Here is a 23,708-nt window from a genome sequence, read left to right on the forward strand (position 1 = left end):
AAAAAAAGATTAAGAAAAAAAGATGTAACAGCTCTATTTACGGGGATTTGAAAGTGTTAGTTACACTGGCACATTGGAGGAACAGGGATCTTACTTAGATATGGGAAACTAAGTGAAGGAGATAATGTCCCTCTGAATGGGAAAGTACACAGTGTCAGGTCCTCTAGGACTGGAACAATGAACATTCTTCGGGATGGCCAGCCCTCTGCAGATTTTCTACATTCTTCCACCCTGTGAAATACCAGTAGGAGGGCTGGGGAAATGGCTTAGTGGTTAAGGCATTTGTCTGTGAAGCTTAAGGACCCTGGTTTGATTCCCCAGGACTCACGTAAGCCATATATATGCACTAGGGGGCATATGCGGCTGGAGTTCATTTGCAGTGGCTGGAGGCCCTGGTGTGCCTATTTTCTCTTTCTCTCTGCCTCCCTTGCTTCTCTCAAATAAGTAAATAAATAACTAAAATAAAGTCATGAGCCACCATTCCTGCCTTAAAAAAGAAAAAATAAAAAAAAAAACAACCAGTAGGGGTATCACTACCAGGATGCTAGGTGGGCAGGCTGAAATTCGATCAATGAGTCTATTGTGGACAAGGGTGAAATACCCAGAAGATGACATAAACTATCTGTGTGGAATAAGGACGTCAGCATGGTCTGAAGAACATAGGGAGGAGGGTCTAGAGGTCACTGGTGATGCCTTGTGTGCAAGGGCAAAACTGCATAACAGCAAGCTAGACATCATAAGGCAGGTGTTTTTAGAAAAAACTGAAAACATTGCCTAGCTTTGAACAAAAGCTGCAGGTGTGAACACAGTGCAACACCAGATGCCTTTATATCCAGAGGATTAGAGATATTTGACTATTGCTTTTTTTTTTTTTTTTTTTTTGAGGTAAGGGTCTCGCTCTAGCCCAGACTGACCTGGAATTCACTGTGTTGTTTCAGGGTGACCTTGAACTCACTGCGATTCTCTTACCTCTGCCTCCCGAGTGCTGGGATTAAAGGCGTGCGCCACCACGCCCGGCTTCAGACTTTTTTTTTTTCTTTTTCAAATTTTTATTAACAACTTCTATGATTATAAACAATATCCCATGGTAATGCCTTCCCTCCTTCCACTTTCCCTTTTGAAATTCCATTCTCCATCATATCCCCGGCCCCTCTCAATCAGTCTCTCTTTTATTTTGATGTCATCATCTTTTCCTCGTATTACGATGGTCTTGTGTAGGTAGTGTCAGGCGCTGTGAGGTCGTGGATATCCAGGCCATTTTGTGTCTGGGGGGAGCACGTTGTAAAGAGTCTTACGCTTCCTTTGGCTCGTACATTCTTTCTGCCACCTCTTTCACAGTAGTCTCTTGCATTTCCAAGGAAGGGGCGAGGGAAGAGCTTGGCGGCTCAGTCGGAAAGGCTCTCCGAGAAGGCGGGCTTGGACCGCTGCAGGTGCTCCAGGCGGCTCAGGATGAAGTGGCTGGTGGCGAGGAAGCGCCCCACGCAGTTCACGAGGCAGCCCTCGGCCCTGCCGTCCATGCCCGGCGCACGCGCCTCCCGCCCGCCGCCGCTCGGCCACGGCACCGGCCAGACTTTTTTTAAAAAAAATTATTTTTATTTATGAGAGAGAGAGAGAGAGAACAGGTGTGCCAGGACCTCTAGCCACTGCAAACAAACTCCAGATGCATATGACACCATGTGCATCTGGCTTATGTGGGATCTGGGGAATTGAACTTGGGTCCTTAGGCTTTACATGAAAGCGCCTTAATCGCTAAGCCATCTCTCTAGCCCGACTATTTCTGTTTAAAAACTATTTTTATTTATTTTCAAAGAGAGATAAAGAGAAGGAGAGGGAGAGAGAGAATGGGTGCACTACGGATTCTTGCCACTGCCAATGAACTCCAGACATATGTGCTACTTTGTGCATCTGTAGGTACTGGGGAATCAAACCTGGGCTGTCAGACTTTGCAAGCAAGTGCCTTAAGCACTAAACAACCTCTCCAGTCCTATTACCTTTTTTCTTTTGTTTTTGTTTTTTCGAGGTAGGGTCTCACTCTAGCTCAAGCTGACCTAGAATTCACTCTGTAGTCTCAGGGTGGCCTCGAATTCACAGTGATCCTCCTACCTCTGCCTCTCAAGTGCTGGGATTAAAGACATGCACCACCATGCCCAGCTTCCTTTTTTGCTTTTTAAAATATATTTTTATTTATTTATTTATTAAAGAGAGAAAGAATGGGTGCTCCAGGGCCTCTGGCCACTGAAAACAAAATTCAGACGCATGCTCCACCATGTACATCTGGCTTATATGGGTTGTGGGGACTTGAACCTGAGTCCTTAGGCTTCATAGGCAAGTGCCTTAACTGCTCAGCCATCTCTCCAGTCTTGTTTCTTCTTCTTCTTTTTTTTGTTATTTTATTTATTCATTTGAGAGTGACAGAGAGAGAAAGAGGCAGAGAGAGAGAGAATGGGCACAACAGGGCCTCCAGCCACTGCAAACAAACTCCAGACATGTATGCTCCCCTCCCTTGTGCATCTGGCTAAAGTGTATTCTGGGGAATTGAGCCTCGAACCGTGGTCCTTAGGCTTCACAGGCAAGTGCTTAACCACTAAGCCATCCCTCCAGCCCATGTTTCTTCTTTTTTATGAATATGTGTGCATGCATGTGACCATGCATGCTCATGTATGTGTGAGTGCTCATGTGTGTGTAGTTACATATAGAGGCCAGAGTTTGATGTTGTCTTCCTGTCACTTTCCACCTTATTTTCTGAGACAGTGCCTCTCACTGAACCTGGAGTTCACTGATGGGGCTAAACTGGCTAGCCAGAAAGCCGGAGGGATCTTCCTGTCTTTGCCTCCCCAGCTCTGAGATTACGGGTGCTCACCACCATGCCTGGCTTTTTAAAAAATGATTTTATTTATTTATTTATTTATTTATTAGATACAGAGGGACAGAGGGAAAGAGAGAGAGAATGAGGGCTGGGCCAGGGCCTCTAGCTTCTGCAAACAAACTCCAGTCGCATGCGTCACAATGTGCATCTGGATAACGTGGGACTTGGAGAATCAAACCTAGATCCTTCCGCTTTGCAGGCAAGTGCCTAAACAGCTAAGCCATCTCTCCAGCCCTGGCCTTTTTTTTTTTTTAAATGTGGGTGCTGGGGATCAAACCCAGGTCCTCATGTTCCTGGGGCAATCACTTTACCCTCTGAGACATCTCCCTGAATATTCTTACTACATTCTAGTGGAGAATACTAAACCCAGAAACATTCCTAAAGCCCAAGAGAATGTTTGAGAGGTTGGAGGTGTGATGCTTAATATGAACAAGGCCCTGAGCCCTGGTCCTGGCACTGAAAACGCCAAAGCAAGCAGAAAACAAGGCTGGAGCTCAGTAAACGAAAAGCATGCGATGTCCACACACACACACACACACACACACACAAATACAGTTCACCCCCCATAACTACGGGTTCCTTGCCCTCAGCTTTAGCCAACTTTGGATGGAAAATATTGGCAAGGGGGGGGTGGGCAGGGGGAATTAAGTTGCTCCTGACCGGGTCATGCATCATGCAACGTAAGTCATGGTCAAGTCTGTAGGAAACACGTTCAGAGGTTGGCTTCACTATGATAACTATGCGCACAGCATTTGCATTGTATCTGATTTTATAGGTGTTGTAGGAATGATTAAGAGTATGTGAGAGGATATTTGCATGTTTCATGCAAATGCGATTCGTTTTATAGGAGACTTGAACCTTGGAGGATTTGGGGTTCTAGAGCCAATTCCCTTGCAGATATAGGGAGGAGGGATAGTTGTTCATCAAGGAGGGTTAGTTTGAATACAGGAGTTTAGTTAAAGATATTTAACGGGTACTTATTATACAGTGAAGTTCATACATACCAACTAATTTCTTGTCTCTCTCTCTCTCTCTTTTTTTTTTTTTTTTTTTTTTTTTTTGAGGTAGGGTCTCACTCTGGCTCAGGCTGACCTGGAATTCACTATGTAGTCTCAGGGTGGCCTCGAACTCATGGTGATCCTTCTACCTTTACCTCCTATCTGAGTGTTGGGATTAAAGGCGCCCAGCTTAATCTCTTGTCTCTTGTTTGCAGCTGTGACGTTTCATCCATGGCCAGTGTTCTCTTTTCCCTCCTGCCTTCGTATCAGTGGATAGCCTTTTCCTCTGAGCTCTGCGCCTTATCAACTACCCACTAGGTTCGCTTCTAGGATACTGCTGAGCACTGCCACTTTCTTGGCTCCACTGGGGACACCGCCGCAAATGTACTAATGGCCTGATGTCAAATTTCAAAGTCCATCTGCAAAGAGGAAAAGAGCACTTACCCGCTCCCCCTAGCATTCATAGCTGAGTCCCAAAGCCTAAGTGCATTCAGTTTTCCTGGAAAGAACCCTTTCAGTTCTTCCAGCTCCGGTGCAAGCCGCATGATTTCTCTCTCCTTTTAACGCACCCGGATCTGGGTTGCAGGGCCAAGCCTCTCCTCTCCCTCCTTTTGGTGTGACGTGTGTTCTCCTGAGATGTGCCACAGTCCCTCAACAAATTGCCCTCTGCTGCCCGCTTGGGTCCAATCTGGGGTGTCCTTCCTAACACCTGTAGCCAGAGGGACGAAGTCCTACACTGTGAGATTGGCACGAGGGAGGATGATCTGTTGAAACTTTCCAAAAAGTTTCTTAGGCTCCGGCGCCAACGCCAGGACGACACACAGGACGTGACTTGAAAGGCACTTCGAATGGAAAGGACTCCCCCCGCCCCCCAAACGAGCCAAGTTGCCAAACTAACCAGCAAAGCTCTAGGTTTGTAGAGACATTTATTAAAACTCTTCCGAGTCGCTGTGCCAGAGAACCAAAGTGGACAGAGTATGGGAACTCGAGTCCCTTTGGGGACCTAGATCTGGGACTTCAGGTATTCTAAGAACTTTGCGTAGTGAGTCCATTCACTGGACCGCGGGATTAGGTCCCGCAGGTTGCCAGAGCCAGCTCGGGTTTGGTACTCATCTACCGAGTCTGGATCTTTCACTTGTTCCTTTCCGGCTTTCCCCCCATCCAGGCTGTCTAGTCGACGACCCTTCCCAACCTCTGAATTGGACCGGCGCTTAGGAGATGCCACACTGGGGAAGACTTTGAGGCGGTCTTTCTCCTGTCGCCGTCCAGGCAAGAGCGATCACGGCTAAGGAGGGGGGTACAGACTAAGCCCCTTCCTCGACCAATCAGGTGCACAGGAAGATGTCCTCTGACCAATCAAAATAAAGTTCGCTTTCCGGAGGCGGGAGGCTGAGCCTTGACTGCCACTTGTCCAAAGCAACGTTAGAGGCGAGGGGACAGAGAGTGATTAGAGCCGGGGCCAATCCGGGCCCGGGGGCGGGGAGAAGGCGGGGACATCTCTGAGCGACGGCCCGGCTGACCAGTGGAGGACGAGGACCACTGTTCCTGCTGTAGCATCTCCCGCCAATCAGAATGCCGGGAGGGTGGGCGGGGCGGGGAAGGGGTGGGAAGAGCTCGCAGCACTGCCGGGCGCCCGTCGGGCTCTGGGAGAGCGAAGACTAGAAATCCGGTTAGAAATCAGAGTCGGAGGGAGGTTTAACCGCGGATCGGTTCCGATCGGATTATTCCTTAAAGGGGACGCGCCATTGTCAAGAGCACGGAGCCCTGGGGCCCGAGGGCGGGGACCGGCGGCGCTGGAGGAGCGGAGGCAGCTGCACCAGATCGGGGTGGGAACGGGTAAGGTGTTGCCTGGGGGACAGGCGCTTCATTTCACTTTCTCTCCCAGCCGTAGGGGACGGCGGCCGGGGATGCTCGCCGAGCCGGGGATGGGCGGAGGGGGAGCCGGGGATCCGATCACCCGGCCCTTGCCGGCCTGGCCCTTCCTGGTGGGAGCCGAAGGGGGAGGCGGGCCGGTGCTGAGCTACGCCGGCCCCAGGCGGAGACTCCTAACGGATACTCCGCCCCCCCTCCCCTTCGGCGCAGTGTTGGGGGGAATCAACCGTAAAAGCCCGTCGGAGCTCCGGCGGCTCTTTGGCGGGGGAGAAGAGCACCGCGCGCCTCCTTCGCCTCCGCCGTCCGGCTCTCTCCACCCCCCCCCCCATCCCGCCCGTCTGCTCCACCCCACCCGACCCGCGCGCACCGGTTCCCTGCGCGCGCCCCTTCTTTGCTCCGCGCGCCCGGTTCCTTGAGCGCGCGCGCCCCTGCTTTGCTCCGCGCGCCCGGTTCATGGAGCGCGCGCCCGGCTCTCTTTCGCCCCCGTGCGCGCGCGCGCACGCACGCACCGTTCCCTGCGCGCGGCCCGCCGATGCGCGCGCCCGCCCCCCCTGCCCGCCCCCCGCCGGCGCGCGCGCCCCGGCGCTCCGCACGCCCCACGGCCGCGCGCGCCCGGCTCCCCTGCGCGTCCCCCGTTCCCTTCGCGCGCCGCTGCGCCTCTGCCCGGCGCGCCGGGGCTCGGCTCGCACGCCTTCTCCTCCTCCTCCTCCTCGCTGCGATTCGCGGGAACCGCCCGGCCGGGGCAGCAGGCTGCGGGCGGGGAGGTGGAGGGAAAGCTAGCGAGGAGGGAAGCCGGGGCTTGGGAGTCCACTTAAGCGCCGAGGCTCGCGCCCCTCCGCGCAGGGAAGGGGCAGCAGGGTCCACCCGACGACCTCGCCGGCCCTGCCCGGCATTGTCCACCCGTCTCCTCGGCTCGCGCGTCCCTCCGCCCACTGCCCGCCGCCGTCGTGGGGAGGGCTGCGCTCCCGGGCGCCGTGCCCGAGCCCGAGTCGCCGCCGGCCCCCTCCCCACCCAGCCAGCCCTGCCCAGCCCCCGCCGGCCGACGCCGCTGCCACCCGCCGCAGACGGGCCCGCGGTGCCCGCCGAGCCGCCGCCTCCTTGCAACTTTTCTCGACCATTGGATGGGAGTTTTTTTTTTTTTTTCGGGCGGCAGGTTCTTTGGGTCGAGCATGGTTTCCTGCGCCCCCGAGAGGCCCATTTCTAGGGCGACCTTGTGCTTGATGGCTTAAGGTCCCGTTGCTGTTCCTCGCCACCTAAGATCGCATTTCTAGTGGACTTGCAACGGCCCTGGGGAGCCCGAACCTCCTCCAGGCCTCGATCGAAGGGAAAAAAAAGTCAAAGGGGGAACTGGTTGAGGCGCAAGAAAACTGAATTCACCTTACAAACTTATTACCTGCCCTTTTTGGGGGGAGGGGTAGAGGGAGCACACAGCAAATTTACTTCCCTAGGTCCTGGGGGGGGGGTGGGAAAGCAAAGAACTTTGGATGGAAATAAAGTCGGTTTCCTCGGTTTTATACAGTGCTGTTCTGTCCAGTAGGTAACTTCCGCAAAGTTGATTTCTCCTACCGAACTTGTCAGCATTGGAGTAACAGCCACTTTTGACTGTTGGTAACAAGAGGTTTTTCTCTTTCCCTCCCCCACTGTGAGCATTATCGCTCTGCTGTGCTTGTCAATACTTGCCAAAGAAACAGAAACAGCACATCCCTTGTTAGAGTCCTTATTTAGAAAAGAATGTTTTCCTCAGCCTTCGTTTTTGACAGTTTCTTCTTGAGTAATGCTCTTGTAGAGCGCCTGCTTGTGCATGTTGCAACCTTATCCACAAAGTAGCATTGAAATGTTAGTCTGTAGTCGTCTTTTTTGCTACTTACTATCAAAACTAGCATTCCATCCTGCCTTGTCTATCACCCCGAGTTACAGTATTTTATAAAGTCATTTTGGAAGGGTGACTTTTGTTCACACACCTGGCCTACTTTCTTAAGTCACTGTCTAGTAACTTCTGAATGGCTGTTGAAAGTTCCAAGTGTCAGCAGTAATAATAAATTACATTTGGGAAAATAAAAGCCTATTTTTGCCCAAACGTTAGGACATGAAGTTACAAAAATATCTTTTATAGTCAGCCTTTTGATATCTGGCATTATGTTTCTCCTTTTTCTAAAAAATAAATTATTATTTATTTGCAAGCACAGAGAGTGAGTGTGTGTGTATGCATTGTGTGTGTGTGTTGTGTGTGAGCACACAGTCCAGGGCCTCTTGCCATTGCAAACAAACTCCAAATACACGTGCTACTTTGTACCGTTAGGCTTTGCAGCAAGTGCTTTTTTTTTTTAATAATCCTTTTCTGTGATAAGAATATCGGGCAAGTTTCTAGGCGGAATCTTTCCATGCCATTATAGGAAGTAGACGGTTAAAACAAGTTTAAGATTTTCCATCTTTACTTACCGGTTTATTTTAAACAATAGGGAAGTTTCTGAACTTTTGAAAGAACACAAAAGAAAAGTTCAGAAAGGATGATCTTTGCAAAGCATTTCCTGGACAGCATGTTTGTCTGGGTTGTCTTCCATATTTTAAACACACTGGCCTACATGTCATAATGCCGGGACATTTCTTGACTTGTAGATTGTGCTTTGAGATACTTGGAACCAGGACTGTCTACCATTTCCCTGTGCAGATCCGCTGTGTCACTTCATTTCTTTCCAGGGCCCAATGGAGGTGTTGTCTTAGGTCACTATGACTGGAAAAGATGCCTTCCTATAACGGCTGCTGAGATAGTCTCTCCCCAGCCCCCACTGAAAATCGAGCCTGAGGCCTTGTGCAAGCTTAGACCTGTGTGCTGTCCCACTGAGCTAAATCCACAGAGCTCTGCTGAGACAATTTAAATTTTTATTTATTTATTTGAGAGCGACAGACACAGAGAGAAAGACAGATAGAGGGAGAGAGAGAGAATGGGCGCGCCAGGGCTTCCAGCCTCTGCAAACGAACTCCAGACGCGTGCGCCCCCTTGTGCATCTATCTGGCTAACGTGGGACCTGGGGAACCGAGCCTCGAACCGGGGTCCTTAGGCTTCACAGGCAAGCGCTTAACCGCTAAGCCATCTCTCCAGCCCTGCTGAGACAATTTAAATAACAATAATGAAAATTCCTGTTGGATCGAACCCAGGGTCCCATGAGTGCTAGGCAAGTGCTCCACCACTGAACAACACTCCTCCCTGTCCTCCTCTCTCCCCTGTATTAGAGATGGTCTCCCATAGCCCAGGTTGGCCTTAAAAATTCAATATGTAGTGGATAGATGATGACCTAGAACTTCTGATCCTCCAATTCCACCTCTGGAGTGTTGGGATTACAGAGGGAAACTACCCTGCTGGTTTATGTGGTGATGGGACTCGAACCCAGGGCATCATGCCTGCTAGGCAAGCAGTCTACCCACTGAGCCGCAACCCCAGCCCCATGCCCCATTTTTTTTAAAAATAAAATTTTGTTTATTTCTGAGCGTGTTACAAGAAAGAACAGGAAGCGATTCATTGTGGGAAAAAGATATATTATCTAGACATTCTTTGTTGGTGCATAACACTGTGATTTAATATTATAATACTTAGACTGGAGAGATGGCTTGGGGGTTAAGGTGCTTGCCTGCAAAACCAAAGGACCCAGGTTCGATTTTTTTAGGACCCAGGTAACCCAGCTGCACAAGGTGGCGCATATGTCTGGAGTTTGCAGTGGCCGGAGGCCCTGACATGCCCATTCTCATTCTCTCTTTCTCCTCTGCCTTTCTCTCTCACGAATAAATAAATAAAAAAACATAATGCTTGTACAGATATCTGTTGTGGTGGCGATCACTTACCACTGTTGTTAAAACTAGGCATGGTGTGTGTGTGCGGCACATGTAAGGAGACTGAGGTAAATGGATCGCCCTGAGTTTGAGGCCAGCCTGAGACTAGGTAGTGAATTCCAGGTAAGCCTGGGTTGGAGTGAGACCCTGCCTTGGAAAACAAACAAAAAACTAGGCTTGGGGCTCAGTGGTTAAAGGACCTTGTTTGCAAAGCCTGATGGCCAGGGTTCGATTCCCCACTCCCCACATAAAGCCAGATGCACCATGTGGTACATGTATATGGAGTTCATTGGCAGTTGCAGGAGGCCCTGGTATGCCCATACACTCAAATAAATTCTGTGTGTGTGTGTGTATACACACACATATATATATAATTTCAAACCTAGGCTTAATATTCCCTTCGTGTTTGTTAAAGACCTCCTTATTTCAGGAGTATTATAGGCAGATGAAGCAGAACTGGATGACAGTCTGTTCTCAAATGTGTCCTGTTTTATGGAGATCACAGTTACTATCCATAGGAAAAAGACAGCCAAGTCCCAAAGCAGTAGCAAGTGCCCAGTAACAGTGACAACAAGACTCATGCCACATTGGTAAAAGGACACTGAACTGGTAGAGGAAACCCTGGTGATACGGGAAAGTTTTCATGGTCTTAGCAGATTTCATAACACGTATTAAAATATTTTTAAAGTCCAGGCATGATGACGCACGCCTTTAATCCCAGTACTTGGGAGGCAGAGGTAGGAGGATCACCATGCATTCGAGGCCACCCTGAGACTACATAGGGAATTCCAGGTCAGTCTGGACTAGAGTGAAACCCTACTTCAGAAAAGAAAAAAAAATCTTGAGGATGAGCTGGATATATGTTTTTTTTTTCCAGACATAAAAGTATCTGGGGGCTACAGAGTATTGGCTTTGATTTTCAACTGTTGTTATATGATGGGACAGTTTCATTATCCTGGGCTCAGGAGAGTGTCACCTTGTCTGCAAATTTGCCCTCTGTCCCCCTAATCAGAAATACGCCTGTAAATCTTCCTAGAGAGCAAGCAAAGGTCTGTTTCTTGGCTCCTAAGGTCATGTATATTTGCTTCATTAGATTGTAGAATTTGGTGGAAGTTGGAGCCCTCTCTTTTTTATGACCTGGGCAGTTTTAGTAACCCGCCAAGATTCTACCAACTTGGAAAGATAGAGGAGCTCAGATACTTAGTTTTATTTGGAGGGAAGTATTTATGTGTGTTTAAAGAAAACACTTTTTCTTATCACTAAGGTTTCACATGCTTCTTGATAAGAAAGACATGTTTACTTTACACTTTGATAGTGTCCACAGCACTGCTGACTACACTGTGACCCTTAGTGGTTTACACTAACAGCATCTGCCTTAAGGATTAATGATTAAAGGATTTTTTTTTTTCCACTTAAGAATTTGAGGAAGTTGTGATTTTTGGGAATGAAGAAAAATATTACATTTTGTGTAGTTATTCATCTCTGTAATTTTGGTTTTTTTACTGATGTGAAACAAGGCCTCCAGTATGTTTGTGTTCCAAACGTAGACCTAAGAATCTTCTGCAGTGTGCCAGAACACTTTATCTACCTTCATGCTGAAATATTTTTGGAGTATATGCTAAGTATAATTTCTTGTTACTTCTCGATTCATCTCATCTCTAGAGAGAACAGGAAAAATTGCTTTGTGACTTCCAATGCACGGCTTGGAGTATTCCAGGGAGAAATGATTTATTCTGATCAAATCACAGCAGGGAGATTTTCCTCTAGACTTAGGGTGCTACTGTGTAGGCTGAGGGAATAGGTGCTCCTGTTATTCTAGGTGCTTCTGTAAGCTGGTCCAGAGGAGAAAAAAGTTTCCCCTAAGGTTCCTAAACAGAAGCCCACCTGCAGACTGTTAGGTAGCCTTATCAGCGGGGAGAAATAAATCCATTCATTAGTCATGGAGAATTAGGCCTGCTATGTAGGCCAGAGTAGGCGCTGAAGATAAGATTAAGTCTGTTGTCCACCTGTTGGTTCTTGTTCGGGATGGCCTCTTTCAAGGTATCCCAGAAAACGAACCCACCTGGCCTTCCTGGGATGTGGATTAGGGTGCGGGGAGCTTAAAGAGGGTTAAGTCCATGAGCCCTAGTAACTGCTGCTCATGGGGCCCACAGAATTCTGAGACACCTTGGCAGACCTGGATGCATCTTTCCTCACCCTTTGCAGACTTGGTTGTTTCAAAGAACAGTATTGTGTGTCTCCACTTGTGTCTTAGCAAGGCATTCACATTTTGCCGATAGAGTAGCCACACATTCCTTTTTTGGCGGGGGGTTTGCAAGGTAGGGTTTCAATCTAGCCCAGGCCGACCTGGAATTCACTATGGAATCTCAGGGTGGCCTCGAACTCACGGCGATCCTCTAGCTCTGCCTCCTGAGTGCTGGGATTAAAGGCGTGCACCACCACACCTGGGCTTCCTTTTTTTTTTTTTTTTTTTATGCAAGAGAGTGAGAGAGAAAGAGAATTTGGATGCCAGGGCCTCCAGCCACTGCTTTCAAACTCCAGAGGCATAAGCCACCTTGTGCGTATGTGCTTGCATCGTTTTGTGTTTCTGGCTTACGTGGGGCCTGGAGAGTGGAACATGAGTCCTTAGGCTTCATAGGCAAGTGCCTTAACCACACACCACTCTTAAGCTAGATACTAAAATAGATGCTTTTTGGCACCATTTACTTATTTGCTATGAAAATAACAATTGTGAAAAATCACTTGTATTCAAATTCAAATGAAGTGTATTAACTTTTACACTATGGTCCTCCCCTCCCCCACCAGTATACCTTTTATCTGTAGGGGAAAGAATTGAACTGTTAGGAAAGGGACTGTGAAAAAAAAATAGTGAAAAGACCATGGAGGACTATCAATGACAGCGTCGGTCAGGACAGCAGAAACAGCTGACGGAGGTATATTCTATAGAGTTTGGTCATAATGCAGCAATTTTGGTTAATCAGATTTTGTGAGAAGTGACAAAATTTAAATGGCAGCTTTATTGAAATACATTCCACATAACATAAATGCTCCTGTTTAAAAAGCACAATTGAGTGCCTTTTAATATATTCCAGAGTTGTACACCATTACCACAATTAACTGGAGCACTTGTCATAGTCCTGTTGCCATTGCCCTTCTACACAGCAGCCCTTGCCAATCACAGACCTGCATTCTGTCTTTATATGTTTGTCTGTGCTGGGTATTTTATATAATATTTTGCCAGTCATGGTGGAGGCAGAGGTAGGAGGATCGCCATGAGTTCAAGGCCATCCTGAGACTACCGAGTGAATTCTAGGTCAGCCTGGGCTACAGTGAGACACTACCTCAAAAAAAAAAAAAAAAAGAAGTAATATTTTAAGAAATGATGCATTTTGGTGTAATTTGGTCCCTTTCATTGTCTATAAATCCCAGAAGTAGGTCCAAGTGGGCGCTCTCATGACGTTGATCACTTGGGAGGCAGAGGTGGGAAGATCACCATGAGTTTGAGGCCAGCCTGAAGCTACAGAGTGAATTCCAGGTCAGCCTGGGCTAAAGTGAGACCCTACCTCGAAAACACTGAAAAAAATGAAAACAAAAGGATTGATTAAAAAAAAAATTTTTAAACTGGGAATAGTGGTGCATTGCCTTTAATCCCAGCACCTGGGAGGGAGGCAGAGGTAGGAGGATCACTGTGAGTTTGAGGCTACTTAGTGAATTCCAGGGTCAGCCTGGGGTGTAGAGCAAGACCCTACCTTAGGGGGAAAAATAATAATATATATATATATATATATATATATATGAAAAAAGGTAAAGTGGTGGCGCACATCTTTAATCCCATCTCCATGAGTTCAAGGCCACCCTGAGCCTACATAGTGCATCCAAGGTCAGCCTGGGATAGAGTGAGACCCTATCTCTAAACCTCCCCCCCTTTTTTTTTTTTTTAAATTTATGCATTTGTGTGTGCACACTTTTGCCATGGTGCACATAGGGAGATCAGAGGACAACTTGCAGGTGTCTGTTCCACTGTTGAGACACAGTCTCTTGTCACTGCAAATGAATGAATGGTAGACCAGCTAGCCCTTGGGCTTCAGCTTCTCCTGGCTCCACCTACCCTTATTGTAGGTAGGCCTGTGAGGACCATAAATGCATTCACTACTTTGCATCCAGCTGTGGAATCAACCCAGGCCAACAGGTGTTGTAAGAAGGACCTTTAACCATTGAGCATCTCCCCAGCCCTAAAGATTTTTTTTTAATATTTTTTTTATTTATTTATTTGAGAGCAACAGACACAGAAAGACAGATAGAGGGAGAGAGAGAGAGAATGGGCGCGCCAGGGCTTCCAGCCACTGCAAACGAACTCCAGACGCGTGCGCCCCCTTGTGCATCTGGCTAATGTGGGACCTGGGGAACCGAGCCTTGAACCGGGGTCCTTAGGCTTCACAGGCGAGTGCTTACCCACTAAGCCATCTCTCCAGCCCCTAAAGATTTTTTTTTAATTATATTTCTTTATTTATTTGAGAGCGAAAGGGAGAGAGAGAGAGAGAAAAAAAAAAAAAAAAGAGAAAATGGGCATGCCAATGCCTCCACTGCAAACAAACTCCAGACTCATGCGCCACCTGTGCATCTGGCTTTACATGGGTCCTGGGGAATCGAACCTGGGTCCTTTAGCTTTGCAGGTAAGCGCCTTAATAGCTAAGCCATCTCTCTAGTCTTTTTTTCCCCCAAAGATTTCTTTAAGAGAGTAATCTAAATCCTTATTTTTACCAGAACCCAGAGAATAATTTAGAGACTTTGTCTTAGGAAAATCATTGGGTCCACTTTGGTGACATTTCTTCATTCTCATCTATTCTTTGGTAATCTGTAAACAAACAATTTATGTCTCACATTTTTCAGACTGGACTTAAGGGCAGTACTTGGAAGTCAAATATATTTTTGGCAGAGAATCTGATCATACCAGGGCTTTCAGAGGCATGTACCACTTTGTACATCTTGTTTTATGTGGGTACTGGAGAACTGAACTTAGGTTGTTAGGCTTTGCAGGCAAGTGTCTTGACTGCTGAGCTGTCTCTCCAGGCTACTCAGACTGTTTACCACTTAACCTAGTGAGGAAGGAGTTCCATATACTTACTTTTAAGGTAGAAGGATGAAACTTCTTTGAGTCTTCTGGAGTTATCTCCACTAACTGTTGTTTCACAGCTTCCTGGTCATTTCTTTGTCTTATTTTGAATGACCATTTCTGACATTGTGAGGTGGGAGGGCAGGGCGGGAGTGTTCTTGACTTTTCCAGAGGGTGTCAACAGCAGGTTCTTGCTGACTGCATCTTGTGGGATGACAGCATTTTTGAGATACATGTTTGTTTCAGGATATCCATACTTCTTAGTGGTGTAAATTTTATTTTCAAGCAGAGAGAGAGAGAGAGAGAGGGAGGAAGGGAGGGAGCAAGTGCGCGCATGTGGTGGCGCACGCCTTTAATCCCAGCACTCTGGAGGCAGAGGTAGGAGGATCGCTGTGAGTTCAAGGCCACCCTGAGACTGCATAGTGAATTCCAGGTCAGCCTGGGCTAGAGTAAGACCTTATATCGAAAACCCAAAATAAATAAATAAAATAAATTATACACATACACACACGTATAGAGAGAGACAGAGAAAGAGAGAGAGAGAGAGAGAGGAAGAGCACACGCCAGGGCCTCTAGCCACTGCAAATGAACTCTAGATTCATCCTCTCCAGCCTATTTATCTGTTTTTTAAATTATTTTCATTTATTTACTGAAAAGAAAGAGGAAGACATACACGGGGCAGAGGAGGAGGGAGGGAGAGAGGGAGGATAAGAACATGGGCATGCCAGGGCCTTTTGCCACTGCAAATGAATTCCAGACGAATGCACCGCTTTGTGCATCTGGCTGTACATGGCTATTGGGGAATCGAACCCACACAATCAGGCTTTGCAAGCAAGTACATTTAACAGCTGAGCCATCTCTCTACTCCCTGTTTGTTTATTTTTGATATCTCTGGAGTTTGCTCTTTCATTTCTGAACTCGTTTCCTGGCTCGTAGTCTGAGGCAATGCCATTTATTTACTTTTGTTTCTGTAGCCTGAGTCTTTGGTGTGAGATCTAAGAAATTGCTATCAAAGCTAATGTCAACTAGCTCTCATCCTGTGTTTTCTTCTAGGAAACTTCCCCCTGCCCCCTTAGGAGTTTTATAGTTTCTGGTCTTCTTACGTTATTTACATTTTTTTTTTTTTCCGAGGTAGGGTCTTACTCTAGCCCAGGCTGACCTGGAATTCACTACGTAGTCTCAGGGTGGACTTGAACTCACGGTGATCCTCCTCCCTCTGCCTCCCGAGTGCTGGGATTAAAGGCATATGCCTGGCTTATTTACATGTTTTGTCTACTCCCTGCCCCATGAGTATGGTGTAAAGCCATCTCTCCAGCCCTCAAAATATTTTTATTTATTTATTTATTTGACAGAGAAGGGCGGGGAGAGAATGGGTGTGTCAGGGCCTTCTGCCACTGCAAACAAACTCTAGACACATGCACCCTCTTGTGCATCTAACTAACATGGGTCTTGGGTAATTGAACCTGGGCCCATTGGTTTTGTAGGCAAACACTTTAACCACTAAGCCATCCCTCCAGCCCACTCAAAATCTTTTACTTATTAATTTATTGAAAAAGAGAGAAAGAGGGCTGGAGGGATGGCTTAGCAGTTAAGCACTTGCCTGTGAAGCCTAAGGACCAGGGTTCGAGGCTCGATTCCCCAGGACCCACATTAGCCAGATGCACAAGGGGGCGCACGTGTTTGTTTGCAGTGGCTGGAGGCCCTGGCGTGCCCATTCTCTCTTTCTCTGCCTCTTTCTCTGTCTGTCACTTTCAAATAAATAAATAAACATAAAACAAAAAAAATTAAAAAAGAAAAAGAAAAAGAGAGAAAGAGAGAATGGGCACGCCTGGGCCTCTAGCCACTGCAACTGAATTCCAGACGTGTGTGCACATCTGTGTGTGTGACCTTGTGTGTTTGTGTCACCTTGTGCGTCTGGCTTATGTGGGATTTAGAGAGTTGAATCTGGCTTCGCAGGCAAGCGCCTTAACTGCTAAGCCATTTCTCCAGCCCTGAGATTGTTTCAGTTGCTTTTTCAGATAGTTCATTATCAGTGTTCAGAAGAAATTCAACAGATTAAAAAATTATTTGTATGTACGTGTGTGTGTTGGTGCTCCAGGGACTCTGCCATTGCAAGCGGAGCTCTAGATGCATGTAGCACTTTGCATCTGGCTTTACATGGGTGCTGGGGAATTGAACCCAGGCTGGCCCGCTTTGCAAGTAAGCACCTGTGATCACTGAGCCATCCTCCCTGCCCTCAACTGATTTTCGACTGTATCTTGGAACTTGCCTGAACCTGTTGGTTCATCTGTTTTTGGGGAATCAGATAAGATTTTTTCCACCTGCATACGAACAGTTTTGTTTCTGCCTTTCTGATATGGCTGGCTTTGATGTCCATTTTTCACCTAATTGCTCAGACTAGAACTTCTAGTATGATGTCTGATAGAAATGGTTAGACTGGACACACTTGACTTGTTTTTGATCTTAGAGGAAAACGTTCAGCTTTCTGTTGTTTGATTGTAACTGCTGCCGTTACATTTGGTCTTAGTAAAGATCAAAATTGAAATTTTTGGTAACCATTAGGTCTGATGTAGTGCTTTCTTTAGTCACTCCAATCGTTTAATCACCCCGACTTTGAGGAATGCGTACATTTACTTTGAATGTCATACATTTTGAATGATTAATAGGAACAAAATAGGCTTGGTGAGATCTTTCTTTCCCAAGTATTTCTCTTAAATCTCCCAGGATCTCAAACTTACCCTCCGTCTCTTCCTCTTTTCCACAAATATCCACCAGTGTAAAATGCCATTGTTTTAGGAAACACTAAATTCAATCAACATAATCTTTTCCTTTGTCTCAGGATTTGAGCCTGTTTTCTACTGTTTTTGGCCCATTCTCCCTAGAGAAGGTATAAGAACGACTTTCTCTAAGGACTTGATTTCAGTGCCAGAGGGCACATGGAGACAGCCACCAGCTCTTTGGTATCTATTTGTTGAAGATAATTAATGTTTGGCTTCTTGGATTATGTGCTTTGGATCTCATTTCTGTATATAGAGAGTTTTGGCACAAAATTGAAAGGGAGACATATAGAAGCCTTGTAATTACTATGGTGTTTGTTTTGTTCTGTTTTGGGGGTAGTGCTGGGGATTGAACCTGTGGCTCATTCATGTTAGGCAGGGAGTCCGTCTTTGAGCCTGGCACAGCCTTGGTCCGCAGAGACTGGTTTAGTACAGTCCATGGAAGCAGCCAACTTAAAATGTGATAAAATGGTTGTATGAAAATTTTGTGTGCATTAATGGGGGCATTTTTTTTAAGTTCTCTTCAGCTTTTTTGTTTGTTTGTTTTTATTTATTTGAGAGCAACAGAGAGAAAGAGACAGATAGAGAGAGAATGGGCATGCCAGGGCCTCCAGCCACTGCCAGTGAATTCCAGATGCATGCATCACCTTATGCATCTGGTTTATGTAGGTCCATCGAGCTTTGAACCAGGGTCCTTACACTTCACAGGCAAACCCTTAACTGCTAAGCCATCTTTCCAGTCCCTTTTTCTTTTTTCTTTCTTTCTTTCTTTCTTTCTTTCTTTCTTTCTTTCTTTCTTTCTTTCTTCCTTTCTTCCTTTCTTCCTTTCTTCCTTTCTTCCTTTCTTCCTTTCTTCCTTTCTTCCTTTCTTCCTTCCTTCCTTCCTTCCTTCCTTCCTTCCTTCCTTCCTTCCTTCCTTCCTTCCTTTTTTTTTTTTTTGAGGTAGGGTCTTGCTGTAGTCCAGGCTGACCTGGAACACACTGTGTAGCCTCAGGCTGGCCTCAAACTCATGGCAATCCTCCTACCTCTGCCTCCTGAGTGCTGGGATTAAAAGCATGTGCCACCATACCTGGCTTGTTCTTTTTTTTTTTTTTTTTGGTAGGCATGTGTACATGCACACGTGTGTAGTGTTTGCACAGGTATAGCGTGTGCATATGTGTGTCCCATGCACACGTGTGGAGGCAAGCAGAGAACAAGTGTTGTTGTCTATTGCTCACATTGTTTCCTTGAGACAGTCTCTCATTGAAGCTGGAGCTATTGTTTTCAGTTACCGACTGGCTGGCAAGAAGACCCTGGTTAATTTCCTGTCATCTCCTTCCACCCCACGGGACTGGGATTACAGGTAGTGGCCACAATCATCAGGCGGCCTCCGGCCCTCATGCTTGTATAGCAAGTGCTCTTACCCACTTAAATACCCCACCCCCTCTTTGTGCGGTGTGTGTGGTATGCGCATGCGCGTGAAGACCAGAGAAGAACATCAAATCTCCTCCTCCATTGCTCTTCTGCCTTATTTCCTTGAGGCAGTCCCTCACTCAACTTGGTTTTCTGTTAGACTGGCTGACCAGAGAGCCACAGCCATTCTCTGCTTCTGCCTTAACCGCTGAGCCATCCCTCCAGCCCTGGTTTTCTGTTTTGAGGCATGGTCTTACGTAGCCCGAGTGAGCTGGGCAGCGGAGGGTCCTCCTGCTTTCACGCGTGCCGGGCCATAGGCGTACACCCCCAGGCTAGGTACTGTGCGCTGGGGATCAGACCCAGGGCTTCGTGCACTCCAGGCAAGTAGTCAACCAATGGAGCTACAACCCCAGACCACAAGAAGTTGTTTTTTGGTCTTTTGAGGTAGGGTCTTACTCTAGCCCATGCTGACCTGGAATTCACTATGGAGTCTTAGGGTGGCCTTGAACTCACGGAGATCCTCCTACCTCTGCCTCCCCAGCACTGGGATTAAAGGCATGCGCCACCATGCCCTGCAGCTCACAATAACTTCAAAAACATATTTTTATGTATTTATTTGCAAGGAGAGAGAAAGGGAGAATGGACATACCATGGTTTTCAGCCGCTGCAAACCAACTCTAGATGTATGAGCCACTGTGCATCTGGCTTTATCTGGGGAATCTAACCTAGGTCATTAAGCTTTGCAGACAAGCACTTTAAGTGCTGAGGCATAACTCTCATAATAACTATGTTTGTTTGTTTTTTGAGGTAAGGTCTCACTCTGGTCCAGGCTGACCTGGAATTAACTCTGTCATCTCAGGGTGGCCTTGAACTCATGGCGATCCTCCTACCTCTGCCTCCCAAGTGCTGGGATTAAAGGCGTGCGCCACCATGCCCGTCTCCTCATAATAACTTTAAAAAATATTTTTATTTATTTAACAGAGAAAGAGGGGCAGAGAGAGAGAGAATGGGCATGCCAGGGCCTCCAGCCACTGTGAACAAACTCCAGATGTGTGTGCCCCCTCATGAGTGGCTAACATGGGTGCTGGGAATCGAACCTGGGTCCTTTGGTTGTGTAGGCAAATGCCTTAATCACTAAGCCATCCCTCCAGCCCCCCCCCCCTTTTTTTTTTAAAGGAAGAGTATGTTCCCATATGACCAATAGGATTCTGCAAATTAATTGGCTGTACTAGTTAGTTTAGCTGATAGCTTCTCACTGTTGGGACAAACACCCGACCAGAAGCAGCCTATGGGAGAAGAGGGTTTACTTCAGGCTCACTTCTCGCATCCACAGCAGAGACCAGCAAGCTGCCTGTGAACACCCAGTAGGCTAGACTTCTCGACCTCAAGGTGTGCTCTTGGAAACACACCTCCTCTAGCAAGGCTGCACCTCTCAACTGCTCCCCGTGCCAGACAAAGCAGGAAGCTTACTCACAAACACCTGTCTGAACCGGGACATTTACATTCGAGCCACCACAGCCTGTCAGGACAAGTAAAATGTCCATAGTCTAATCTAGCACGTTATGTTACACTTTGGGGAATGTCTTTGACATAGGCAGTTTGGGCTACTATAATGAAGTACCCCCGGGGGGTGGGGGGGGGCAGCTTATAAATATCAGAACTGTATTTCCTCTAGGAGGCCAGAAGTGTGTGAGCTCAGTGGTCCCAGCGAGTAAGTTCTGGTGAGGGTCCTCTTCCTGGTTTCAAAGTGGGCGAGGGCTGGATCAGGACTTTGCCTCCTCTGCTAGGGCACTGACCCCAGGCACGGAGTCACCCTGTTGCCCCCTACAGGCTCCCTCTCTCCATAGAATCATATCGGGCAGAATCCATGCATGTGTTGGCCGGTCACATTTGGTACATCACACTTTTGTTAGCCTTATTTGTTGACACAGGGCCTCTTCATGTACCCAAGCCTAAATGCTATCAGTTTTTTTGGTAAAAATCAGGTACCTTACTTTGTGTGTGTATGTAACTCACTCTGTAGTCCTAGGCTGGCCTCAATCACAGTGATCCTCCTACTTCGGCTTCCCAACTGCTGAGATTAAAGATGTGAACCCCACCACACCACCTTCCTTTTGTTTTTTATTTTTATTTATTTTTGTATTTTTTTTTGTTTTTGTTTTTTTGAGGTAGGGTCTCACTGTGGTCCAGGGTGACCTGGAATTAACTATGTAGTCTCCATGTGGCTTTGAATTCATGGCGATCCTCCTGCCTCTGCCTCCCAAGTGCTGGGATTAAAAGCATGCGCCACCACACCTGGCTTTATTTTTGTACTTTTGAGGTAAGATCTCACGTCAATTCAGGCTGAATTTATTTGTAGTCTCAGGGTGGCTTCGAATTCACAGTGATCCTCCTACCTCGGCCTCCCAAGTGTTGGGATTAAATGTGTGCCACCATACCTGAATGTTTTTAATTTTTTTACCTTATTTTTTATTTTTATATATTTTTTTGATACAAGGTCCTATGTAGCCCTGGCTGGCTGATTCTCCTGTTTCCACTTCCCAATTGTGATTACAGGCGTGCACCATGTCACTGAGTTAAACCTTACTTTTTGGACATATTTTCTGTCTTCAACACACAAGCCATACATGCATGCACCCCCCCCCCCAAAGAAAAGAGAGAGAGGTAGATAGAAATGGAAGAGCTTTAAAAATGGAGTTATAGGGCTGGAGAGATGGCTTAGCAGTTAAAGCACTTGCCTGCAAAGCCAAAGGACCCAGGTTCAATTCCCCAAGATCCACGTAAGCCAGATGCACAAGTTGGCGCATGTGTCTGGAGTTCATTTGCAGTGGCTGGATGCCCTGGCGTGCCCATTCTCTCTCTTTCGCTCTCTCCTCTCTCCCTGTGTCTGATTCTGTCTTTCTCTTTTTCTTTTTTCTTTTTCTTTTTCTTTTTTTTTGGTTTTTCGAGGTGGGGTCTCACTCGAGCCCAGGCTGACCTGGAATTTACTCTGTAGTTTCAGGGTGGCCTCGAACTCACGCCAATCCTCCTACCTCTGCCTCCCGAGTGCTGGGATTAAAGGTGTGCGCCACCATGGCTTGTCTTTCTCAAATAAATAAATAAAAATAAAAATTTAAAAAGAAATGGACTTAGAGAGGCTGTGCTCTATCCAGCTCCTGGTTCTGTTTGTTCACTCTCACAAACAAACATAATCACAGTATCTTCTGTCAGCCTGTCACTCCCAAGTTATTTTTAAAGTATCTAAAATGTGCTCTGGGTAGCCTCAGATTCCTCATGAATAAAATAAGTAAAAGACAATTTCTTGCTGAGCCACTGAACAAAATCTAAACAAGGCACATGGCATAGTGCTTGCGGAAGTCAGTTAAAGCCTCTTAACGTGTCCTAATCCTAATCCCCGGGACAGGTGAATGGATGTTACCTGCCTAAGGGAAATAAGGTGTCAGGTGACATCAGAGCTGCTTACCAGCTGACCTTCAGATGGCTGCATGGTTTCGGCTTGTCAGATGGGCTCCGTGTAGTCAGTACACTGAGACGTGAACGCTGGAGGCAAAGGAGTCACAGCCAACCCGAGCCGGCCATGCTGGCTTTGAAGATGGAGGAGGTGTGAGCCGGGCCATGACCACAGGCTCTGCCCTCTGTCCAAAGCCGGGAATGGATTCTCTCCAGAACTTCTAGAAAGGAATACAGCTGTGCTGACACCGTGATTTTTACCTGAGCAGACCTGGTTGGGACTTCTGACATCCAGAAGTGTGAGATACACTTGCTGATGTCTTAAGATACTAGTTTGTGGAACTTTCTACCATGGCCATGGGAAGGAGATCCAGTGCTTAATCTAGTGTGTATCAAAGCTACGTAAGCATTTCTTTCTCCTCCCCCTCCCCCGGTGGGGGTCTTTCTGTAGCCCAGGCTGACCTGGCATTCACGCTGTAGACTCAGGGTGGCCTCAAACTCACGGTGATCCTCCTACCTCTACCTCCCAAGTGCTGGGATTAAAGGTGTGCACCACCACACCTGGCTCAGTTCTTTATAAAAAATTTATTTATTTGAGAGAGACGGGGGAGGGGAGAATGAGAATGGGTGTACCAGGGCCTTTGCTACTACAAATGAACTCCAGATACATGTGCCACTTTGTGCATCTGGCTTTATGTGGGTACCAAGTAATTGAAATGGGCCTGAAGGCTTTGCAAGCAAGCAGTTTTGACCCTAGCCCAGCATTTCTTTCTTTCTTTTCTTTTTTTTTTTTTTTTTTTTGATTTTTCGAGGTAGGGTGTCCCTCTGGCCCAGGCTGACCTGGAATTCACTATGTACTCTCAGGGTGGCCTCGAACTCACAGCAGTCCTCCTACCTCTGCCTCCCAGTGCTGGGATTAAAGGTGTGCACCACCATACGCCCCTTCACAGGCAAGCACTTAACCACTAAACCATCTCTCCAGCCCCTGAGTTTATTCTTGATCTAAACACACTCAGTTTCTCCTTTTAGAGAAAAAGATGCCCTTTGTCTTTATTTAAGTTAATTTCTTTTTTTTTTTTAATTTTTATTTATTTATTTGAGAGCGACAGACACAGAGAGAAAGACAGATAGAGGGAGAGAGAGAGAATGGGTGCGCCAGGGCTTCCAGCCTCTGCAAACGAACTCCAGGCGCGTGCGCCCCCTTGTGCATCTGGCTAACGTGGGACCTGGGGAACCGAGCCTCGAACCGGGGTCCTTAGGCTTCACAGGCAAGCGCTTAACCGCTACGTCATCTCTCCAGCCCTAATTTCTTTTTTTTAAATAAGTATTTTCTTTGTTATGGACACCTCATGTGTTTGGTATCATTTCCCTCCTCCCTGCCCCCTTTCCACTGAGCAAGAGTGCTGCTTCCATGG

The 23,708-nt window shown here is 47.1% G+C and overlaps 1 protein-coding gene across 9 annotated transcripts in view; it reads left to right on the forward strand.

Moving 5' to 3' along the window:
• Nucleotides 1–5,473: 5,473 nt before the first annotated feature.
• Nucleotides 5,474–23,708, forward strand: part of Fryl (FRY like transcription coactivator) — a 297,939-nt gene continuing 279,704 nt past the window's right edge. For all 9 annotated transcript variants that reach the window (XM_045130376.1, XM_045130379.1, XM_045130384.1 and 6 more), the window contains exon 1: nucleotides 5,474–5,700. The gene's annotated coding sequence lies outside the window, so the exon portion shown is untranslated. The remainder of the gene's footprint in view (nucleotides 5,701–23,708) is intronic.

This window comes from Jaculus jaculus, chromosome 11 (genome assembly GCF_020740685.1).
Source record: "Jaculus jaculus isolate mJacJac1 chromosome 11, mJacJac1.mat.Y.cur, whole genome shotgun sequence".
NCBI classification, from domain to species: domain Eukaryota; kingdom Metazoa; phylum Chordata; class Mammalia; order Rodentia; family Dipodidae; genus Jaculus; species Jaculus jaculus.